The 10245-nt window shown below is 39.0% G+C and overlaps 1 pseudogene; it reads right to left on the reverse strand.

Moving 5' to 3' along the window:
* Positions 1–8953: 8953 nt before the first annotated feature.
* Positions 8954–9689, reverse strand: LOC116557295 (annotated as a pseudogene).
* Positions 9690–10245: the final 556 nt, after the last annotated feature.

The raw sequence follows: 10245 nt of genomic DNA on the forward strand, positions 1-10245 counted from the left end.
TCTTTTTTTGAGTCAGAGTCTTGCTCTGTTACCCAGGCTGAAGTGCAGTGATGCCACCTCGGCTCACTGCAGTCTCTGCCTCCTGGGCTGTAGTGATTCTTCCACCTCAGCCTCACCAGTAGCTGGGACTACAGGCATGCATCACCATGCTGGGCTAATATTTGTATTTTTGGTAGAGACAGGGTTTTGTCATGTTACCCAGGCTGGTCTACAACTCCTGAGCTCAAGTGATCTGCCCGCCTCAGATTCCCAAAGGGTTGGGATTACAGGTGTGAGCCGTTGTGCCAGGCCTGTATATTATCTTTAAAGTGAAACCTAAACTAAGAATGCTTTTGTTCTTAAGATATGGGACATCAGGACATTTCCCAGGTCTGTTATTTTCCATGTCTGTTAAGTCCTGAGTCTGTTTGGTAAACATTGTTAATTTGTTTCCTTCACTGTACATATCCTGTTGATTAATAATGCCTAACCTGGGAATCCAGCCCAGTAGGTCTCAGCCTCATGCTACCCAGCCCTTATTCAAGATGGCGTGGCTCTGGTTCAAGTGCCTTGGACAACAGCTTTCATTGAAAGGGAATACAATACTATCATTTATGTGTGTGTGTGTGTGTGTGTGTGTGTGTGTGTTCTTTTGCCTTGTTTTTCCATTTAATTTAATAGCTAAAATTTACAATGCTAAATTTAATTTGAGTGTTTAAGCATTTTAGGTAATAAACTGCTAAAGAGAGAGGGTTTTCTTTTTCTTTTTTTTTTTTTTTCATTTTTGAGTATTGCACTTCAAGGGTCAGAATTGTCCAAAAGTAACCCAGAGAACTCACTGTAAGCTTCTCAGACAATTAACAGCTCCCTCGCTGGTGGTTTCTTATTCCCCAGCAGAAAGGTTACGATTTCCCATGTAACCCAAGATATCTAGGAAGTAGTGGATCTAGGTTTTTGTGGGGCCTAAAGTTTATATGTCTCTTTTTGCCTGCCCCCCACTCCGCCACTTTTTTTTTTTTTTTTTTTTTTTTTGAGAGAATCGTCATCTGTCTTTCAGCCTGGAGTTCAGTGGCGTGATCTCGGCTCGCTGCAACCTCTGCCTCCCAGGCTCAAGTGAATCTCCTGCTTTAGCCTCTCGAGTAACTGGCACTACAGACATGTGCCACTACGCCTGGCTAATTTTTTTGTATTTTTAGTAGGGACGGGGCGTCACCATGTTAGCCAGGCTGGTCTCAAACTCCTGACCTCAGGTTATCTGGCTGCCTTGGCCTCCCAAAGTGCTGGGAATACCTGTGTGAGCCGCTGTGCCTGGCCTGGTATGGCTCTTTTGCACTTACGCAATTAACTTGCCTTTATTATTAAATACAAGATTGTAGTTGAGACTACAGGTGTGTGCCACCACACACAGGTAATTTTTGTATTTTAGTAGAGACAGAGTTTCACTATGTTGGCCAGGCTGATAGGGAACTCCTGACCTCAAGTGATTACCTACGTTGGACTCCCAAAGTGCTGGAATTACAGGTGTGAGCCACCATGCTCAGCCCTCTGTCTCTTATATAGTGTGACTGGTGCTTTTGTGGAGAATGTATTTTTTTCCACCATGGTATTTTACTATGCTTTTCATAACATTTTTCTGTAATCTTTTTGAGGACTGCCTTTAATTAATTTGAAGTTACTGACTTCATCAACTGTACCTTCTCTAGACAATGTGTAATCATATAATATATATTCTTTTGTGTCTGGTCTTTTGTTCAGGAAAAATTTTTTATGATCCCTCTATGTTGAGACGTATATCCATATTTTTTTTAAATTTCTGAATAGTGTTACTATGAAAGACTATGTCACAATACAATTTGCTTATGCATTTACCTATTAATGGATATGTGGGCTGGATCCAGTTTCTAGCTGTTATGAATAAAGCAGCTACACATATTCTGATTCAAGTTCTTTAGGAGTTGTGAAAATATTCCAAATATTAAATGTGATGGACATTACATAACTATATAGATGTATCAAATCACATATAACTGCATACCTAAAAATGATGATTTTTACTGGGTGTAAATTATACTTCAATAAACCTGACTACTATTATATGTATATGTATGTGTGCATGTGTATCTAAAAGAAGGATAGCACTAAGGTGAAAATGGTGGCTACTCAGTTAAGAAACTTATGAGACATAAATGTACTTGGAATTGGTTGCAATACATACATAATTGATAATTGTGTAAAAACAAGTTACTATATTCTACCAACAGAAATATGTAGTTATCAAAAATTGTAGCTATGGCTGGGTGTGGTGGCCCACGCCTGTAATCCTAGCACTTTGGGAGGCTGAGGCAGGAGGATCACTTGAGCTTAGAAGTTTGAAACCAGCCGGGCGCGGTGGCTCACGCCTGTAATCCCAGCACTTTGGGAGGCCGAGGCAGGTGGATCACGAGGTCAAGAGATCGAGACCATCCTGGTCAACATGGTGAAACCCCGTCTCTACTAAAACTACAAAAAATTAGCTGGGCATGGTGGCACGTGCCTGTAATCCCAGCTACTCAGGAGGCTGAGGCAGGAGAATTGCCTGAACCCAGGAGGCGGAGGTTGCGGTGGGCCGAGATCGCGCCATTGCACTCCAGCCTGGGTAACAAGAGCGAAACTCTGTCTCAAAAAAAAAAAAAAAAAAAAAAAGTTCGAAACCAGCGTGGGCAACATAGTGACACCTCATCTCTATTCTATTTTTTAAATTGTAATTATAAAAGTTATAAATATCTGTATTTGTCTGTCTACCTATCTATCTATCTGGCCATATCTCTCTCTATCTATCCACTCAGATAAACTGACGGCAAAGCTTTTGTCATAAAGCTGATACTGGGCCAGGTGCAGTGAGTCATACCTATAATCCCAGCACTTCAGGAGGCTGAGACAGGCAGATTACCTGAGACCAGGAGTTCGAGACCTGCCTAGCCAACAGAATGAAATCCCATCTCTACTACAAATACAAAAATTAGCCAGGCATGGTTGCACACACCTGTAGTCCCAGCTACTTGGGAGGCTAAGGCATGAGATTGAACCTGGGGAGTGGAGGTTGCAGTGAGCCAAGATTGAGCCATTTATGCCGTGAGCTGAGATTGCACCATTGCACTCCAGCCTGGGCAACAACAGAAAACCCTGTCTCAAAAAAAAGAAGAAAAAGAAAAGCTGATATTGAATACAACCAAAAACTTTAGCATTACAGTATGTACTTTCTCTTTGTTCTCAAATACCAATAAGATTTTTTAAACAAGCCTTTGAATAATTACCTTGTGAACCAATTTAAGTGTTTTATAATGGTATTGAATGTTTTGTGAACTAGTACTCTACATTTGGGTTTAATTTTGTTCAAAATCAGTTGCAAAATTTAATTAAAACATTGGAGCATCAAAAGACTTCAGTTTTTTACTGATCATTAAAACTAAGTTTTCAGACAGGAAGACATTAAAATTGTCCCTATGAAAGCAAAGAAAAAAATAGAACATTGAATGAGAATGTAAACCAAAAATTGAATTTCATAATAGATTTATTCTTTGAATATATTTTATAATGGAAAGAATAAAATTGATAAATCCAAGAATTTTGCTGCAGTTACATTTGATAAATTATTCTTACAAACCCTAGAGACAAATTAGGAAGCTTTATCTTGAAAAAAAAAATCTTTTTTTAAAAAAAGGTACTATGGAACAGGCATGGTGGCTCATGCATGTAATCCCCAGCACTTTGGAAAGCCAAGGCAAGAAGATTGCTTGAGGCCAGAAATTTGATACCAGGCTGGACAACACAGTAAGACCCCCATCTCTACACACACACACACACACACACACACACACACACACACACGATACTATGAATGGAGGTTAAAAAATCTTTACTTCTGAAAATGTTTGAGCCAAAAGTATTCCACATATTAATACAAAAGAAATAAAATGTATAATATCCTCCATTTAGCAGAATTTTCTCAGAATTTCCCAAGTACCTCAGAATCTATAGAAAGAATATTTTCTGTATTAAAAATATTATGGTCTAGAAGAACAAAGTTGTAGGACTTATGCTTATTGATTTCAAGGCTTACTATAAAACTACAAAAATTAAGAAAGTGTGCACCCTAATTTTCTTAATTTTTGTAGCTTTATAGTAAGTCTTGGCATTCATTATATGAATACATGAAATATATATAGAATATATATACATATATATGACATATATGACATGCATATATATACATACACATACATATTATATATAGAATATACACACATATTCTATATATACTCCATATATGGCATGTATATGTATACATATATAGTCTATATATTTCATATATTCATATAAATTATATATATTTATATAGAGAGAATATAAATGTAAACAGAATAAAAGGCAGAAATAGAACTATACCCATACGTGGCCAGTTGATTTTCAACAAAGATGCCAAGGTATTTCAATGTGAAAGAAATAACCTTTTTCAACAAATGATACTGGAAGAATTGGTTATTCAGAAGTGCTATAGTTTGGATGTGGGCTGTTTGTTTGTCCCCAACAAATCTCAGGTTGAAATTTGATTCCCAGGGTTGGAGGTGGGCCTAATGGTAAGTCTTTGTGTCACAGGACAGATCCCTCATGAATAGATTAGTACCCTTCCTCGGGGGTGAGTGAGGGTGAGTGAGTTCTCACTCTATTATTTCCTAAGAGAGCTGGTTGTTAAAGAGAGCCTGGTACCTCATCCCTCTCTCTCTTTCCTTCTCTTTATCTATGTGATCTCTGCAACACCAGCTCCCCTTCACTTCTGCCATGAATGGAAGTAGCCAGAGGCCCACATCAGATGCGGATGTTGGTGCCATGTTTCTTGTACAACCTGCAGAACCACGAGAAAATAAACCTCTTTTCTTTTTAAATTTCCCAGTCTCAGATATTTCCTTACAGCAACACAAAAAGATTAAGACAAGAGGGAAAAACAATGAAGTTTAATCCTTAATTTGCATTTCACAAAACTTAACTTGAAATGGGTCACAGAATTAAATGTAAATCTTAAAAGTTATAAAAGTTCGTGACCTTGGCATAAAGATTTCTTAGATGGTACAAAAAAAGCATGAACTATAAAATAAAAAAATGGAATCCCAGAACTTTGGGAGGCCGAGGTGGGTGGATCACCTGAGGTCAGGAATTCGAGACCACCCTGACTAACATGGTGAAAACCAGTCTCTACTAAAAAACACAAAAATTAGCTGGGCATAGGGGCAGGTGCCAGTAATCTCAGCTACTCAGGATGCTGAGGCAGGAGAATTGATTGAACCGGGAGGCAGAGGCTGAAGTGAGCTGAGGCCAGCCATTGCACTCCAGCCTGGGCTACAGAGTGAGACTCTGTCTCAAAAAAAAAAAAAAAAAAAGAAAAGAAAAAGAAAGAAAAGAAAAGAAAAAAATAAATACATAGAGGACTTTATCAAAATGAGAACTCTTGTTCTGAAAAATACAACCAAGAAAATAAAAGGTAAGTCATGGAGAAAATATTTGTCATACATGTATATACTGATAAAGAGTTTTTTTTTTTTTTTTGAGGCAGAGTTTCACTCTTGTTGCCTAGGCTGGAGTGCAACAGCTTGATCTCGGCTCACCACAATCTCTGCCTCCCAGGTTCAAGTGATTCTCCTGCCTCAGCCCCCAAAGTAGCTGGGATTACAGGCATGAACCACCATGCCTGGCTAATTTTGTAGTTTTAGTAGAGATGGGGGTTTCTCCATGTTGGTCAGGCTGGTCTTGAACTCCCGACCTCAGGTAATTGCCCTAGCTCAGTCTCCCAAGGTGCCAGGACTACAAACCTGAGCCACCACACCTAGCCTGATAAAGAGCTTATTCCAGGCTGGGCATGGTGGCTCACACTTGTAATCCCAGCACTTGAGAGTCTGAGGCTGGCGGATCACGAGGTCAGGAGATCAAGACCATCCTGACGAACATGGTGAAACACTGTCTCTACTAAAAATACAAAAAATTAGCGGGGTATGGTGGGGTGCACATGTAATCACAGCTTCTCTGGAGGCTGAGCCAAAAGAATGGCTTGAACCTGGGAGATGGCGGTTGCAGTGAGCTGAGGTTGTGCCACTGCACTGCAGGCTGGGCAACAGAGTGAGACTCCATCTCAAAAAGAAAAAAAAAGAAAAGAAGCTTAATCCAAAACTCCTACAATTCACAAAGACAAAGAAGCCAGTTCTTAAAACTAAGCAAAAAGCCAGGGATGGTAGCACAGGCCTGTCGCCCCAGCTGCTCAGGAGGCTGAGGTGGGGGGATCGCGTAAGGCCAGGAGTTTGAGGCTGTAGTGCACTATCATCACACTTGTGAATAACTATTACACTCCAGCCTGAGCAATATAGTAAGACTCCACCTCAAAAAAACAAAACAAAAAAACAACAACAAAAAACCAGACAAACCGAGTGGCTCATTGCGGTGACTCACACCTGTAATCCCAGCACTTTGGTAGGCTGAGTCAGGGTGTGGGGATCACTTGAGGTCAGGAGCTCCAGACCAGCCTGGCCAACGTGGCAAAACCCTGTCTCTAAAAAATAAAAATTTAAAATTTAAAAATAAAATTTAAAAATTAAAAAAACTGAGCAAAAGATTTGAAAAGACACTTTACAAAAGAAAATATATGAATGGCAAGGAAAGAAAACCAAAAAAAGTTCATTGTATTAAGTCATCACAGAAATACAAATTTAAATCACAATAAGATACCACTGACCATCCATTAGAGTGGCTAATATTAAAAAGACTGACAACATCAAATGTTGGGGAGAACGTGAATTTACTAGAACTCATGGATTGCTGATGAGAATACAAATGGTATGGCAATTTTGGAAAATAGTTTAACGGTTTCTTATAAAGTTAAACATACAGTTCAATCCAGCAATTTCACTGCTAGGTATTTATCCAAAAGAAATGAAAACACATATCCACATAAGAACTTGAACCTAAATTTTTATAGCAACTTTACTTATAATAGCCCCAAACGGGATCCAACCCAAATGTCTATCAATAGGTGAATGAACAAACAAATTTGTTTCTTAAGTAGTATGCCATTGTGTGGATGTAGCATTTTTTTTTTCATTCACAAGCCAACAGACATTTAAGTTATTTCCAATTTGGTGCTACTATAAATAAAGGTGCTATAAATATTCATGCAGAAGCCTTTGTTTTCATTTCTTTTGGCTAATCACATAGGACTGGGATTGCTGGGATTAACATAAATATATGTTAACAGTATATTTAGCTTTATGAGAAACTGCCAAACTGTTTTCCAAAATGGTTGTATTATTTGGATCTCCATTAGCAAGGTATGGGAGTTGCTTTGTATTTTAGCCAGCATTTTATATTCCCATTTTTTGTTTTTTTTAAATTTCAGTCTTTCTAATAGGTATTGTTATGAGCTCAGTTGTGTCTCCCCAAAATTCATATGCTGAAACTTTAAGCCTCGATGTGACTGTATTTAGAGATAGGGCCTCTGAGGAGGTAATTTAGGTTAAATGAGACATCACATGGGTGGGCTGTAATCCAACAGAACTGGCATCTTTATAAGAGGAAGAAATACCAGGAATACATGTGCACAGAGGAAAGGCCACATGAGGCCACAGCAGGAAGGCACCACCTGTAAGCCAGGAAGAGAGGTCTCCCCAGAAACCAACATGCTGGCACCTTGATTTTAGACTTCCAGCCTCTAGAACTGTGAGAAAATAAATTCCTGTCGCAGCCCATTCTGTGGTATTCTGTTATGACAGCCAAGCAGAGTAGTACAGAAGTAGTACAGATCGTATAGCGGTATCTCACTGTGGTTTTCGTTTGTACTTCTCTAGTGATTTAATGATGTTGAGCATCTTTTCATGTGCTTAGTTGCCATCTTTAGCTCTTTTTATGAAATATGTATCTGCACAAAATTCATATTTTGCGCACCAAAAACAATTCTAAGTACATTTTGCTCCACAGAGTTCTTAATTCATTAGTATCCTTGTCTTTACCGTGATTCTGTGACTCACCAGTATCTGTGTTTGGATGAATAATTTTTGCAAAAATTATGTTTCAGTGCTGAAATCTTTCTTTTTCAATGGACAGTTTTACAAAGTTTAACATAGTGATTACCTTTTATACATTTGAAAAAAAGGAACTTGTTTTAATTCATGAAAGAAAAACGTAATAAGCTATAAAAATCTCTCTGAAAGTATTAAGACAGGTGTATAAAAATGATTTTAGATTTTCTTTTTCATAGATGTTGACTTACAGGAACAAGAGCAAAATCTGCATTAGATGAGGGGCTCTAAACTTCTCTGTAAGTTGGTGTTCAATCATAATGCTCTTTAAGGTCATTGGTGACTTCTGTAAGTGTCCATCCACCACAAAAGAAAGGTGCTATAAATCTCCATATCTGTATTGTCTGTTTTTATTTATTTGTGAGACAGAATCTTGCCCTGTCGTCCAGGGTGGAGTACAGTGGTATGATCTCAGCTCACTGCAACCTCTGCCTCTTGGGTTCAAGCAATTCTTGTGCCTCAGCCTCCCAAGTAGGTGGGACTACAGGCGTGTGCCACTGTAACCAGCTGATTTTTGGATTTTTAGAAGAGACAGAGTTTCCCCGTGCCGGCCAGGTGGGTCTCCATCTCCTAGCCTCAAGTGATCCACCTGCCTTGGCCTCCCAAAGTGCTGGGATTACAGGCACGAACCAGTGCGCCTGGCCTATCATCTGTTTTTAGATGGCCTATTTGAATTATGTCGGAACATGGTACACATGTAGCCTAATCAAATTTGTTTTTGTTTTCTTTTGTTTTGAGACGGGGTCTCACATTGCTCAGACTGGAGTGCAGTGGCACCATCATAGCTCACTCCAGCCTTGACCTCCCTGGGCTCAGGTGATCCTACCACCTCAGTCTCCCAAGTAGCTAGGACTATAGGCATGCAGCATCATGACCAGAAAATTTTGTATTTTTGTAGAGATGGGGTCTCACTATGTTGGCCCAGGCTAATTTTGTTTCCCTAAATGTAGATATTAGAAAATGTGGGATTTGTTTTCATTGATTGTGAAAGTACAAGTCCTTCTCTATGTTGTTGCTGACTCCTGACAATGCTATAAAACTCCCAGTGTGTAAAGTAAGAATTTCACTAAGATACTTTGCTCCTGCATTTTCTTTTCTCTTAAAAGAAAGATCTACTGCTTCTAGGGTAGTATTGCTTTTACATCAGCCAGATAGATCATTCTATCCTGAGTTATTTGATTGCAGCTGACATCAAGGTAGGATAGGCTACTAGGCTACTGTTCAGATACAGTGAGTCACACATAAATGTTTTATACCACAGTTTTTTATATCATGCTTATACATGTGTAGCTGAATAAGGCAGTGATTTTCTTTCAACATATGGCCTAGGTGGGCTGTGGGCTCTTCCTGTTTGCCATACTGCATAGATCAGTTTAGGTTTATTCCCTTAATTGCTTTGTTTTGAGTTAGTACTGTAGCAAATGCTATCACACTTTACATTCCCAGATCACAGTAACACAGACCTACTTTCTCTAAGGATGAATTAATTTGCAGCATTGCAGCAAAAAATATTCCACTCTTATTTTTAATCTTGTTTCCAGTCATTCTTAGGTATTTCAGAGTTGTGTTCTTATTTAGTGCTTTGCCAATCAATTCTCCACCTTGGCTGACTGCAGTGGCTCATGCCTGTGATTTCAGCACTTTGAGAGGCTGAGGCAGGTGGATCTTTGTGAGGCTGAGGCAGGTAGATTACCTGAGGTCAGGAGTTCGAAACCAGCCTGGCCAACAAGGTGAAACCCTGTCTCTACTAAAAATACAAAAATTAGCTGGGGATGGTGGCACATGCCTGTAATCCCAGCTACTCGGGAGGCTGAGGCAGGAGAATCACTTGAACCTGGGAGGTGGAGGTTGCAGTGAACCAAGATTGCACCACTGCACTCTAGGCTGGTCAACAGAGTAAAACTCTGTCTCAAAAAAAAAAAAAAATAAATAAATAAATTCTCCACATTCAGATCCAATATCATCAAACATAAGGTTTAAGCAAATAAGATTAAGTTATTTCTGAAGCAGTTTTACACTATAGTATGTGCCAACATCACTTATGAGTTTATATCTAACATCCAAACTATTAATATATAATTGATTCTTTAAAAAAAAAAAAAGAACTAAGATCATGGAGTGGCACTATCATGATTCACTGCAGCCTTGAACTCCTGGGCTCAAGTGATCC

This window comes from Sapajus apella, unplaced genomic scaffold (assembly GCF_009761245.1).
Source record: "Sapajus apella isolate SASKATOON/1434 unplaced genomic scaffold, GSC_monkey_1.0 scaffold2, whole genome shotgun sequence".
NCBI lineage: Eukaryota > Metazoa > Chordata > Mammalia > Primates > Cebidae > Sapajus > Sapajus apella.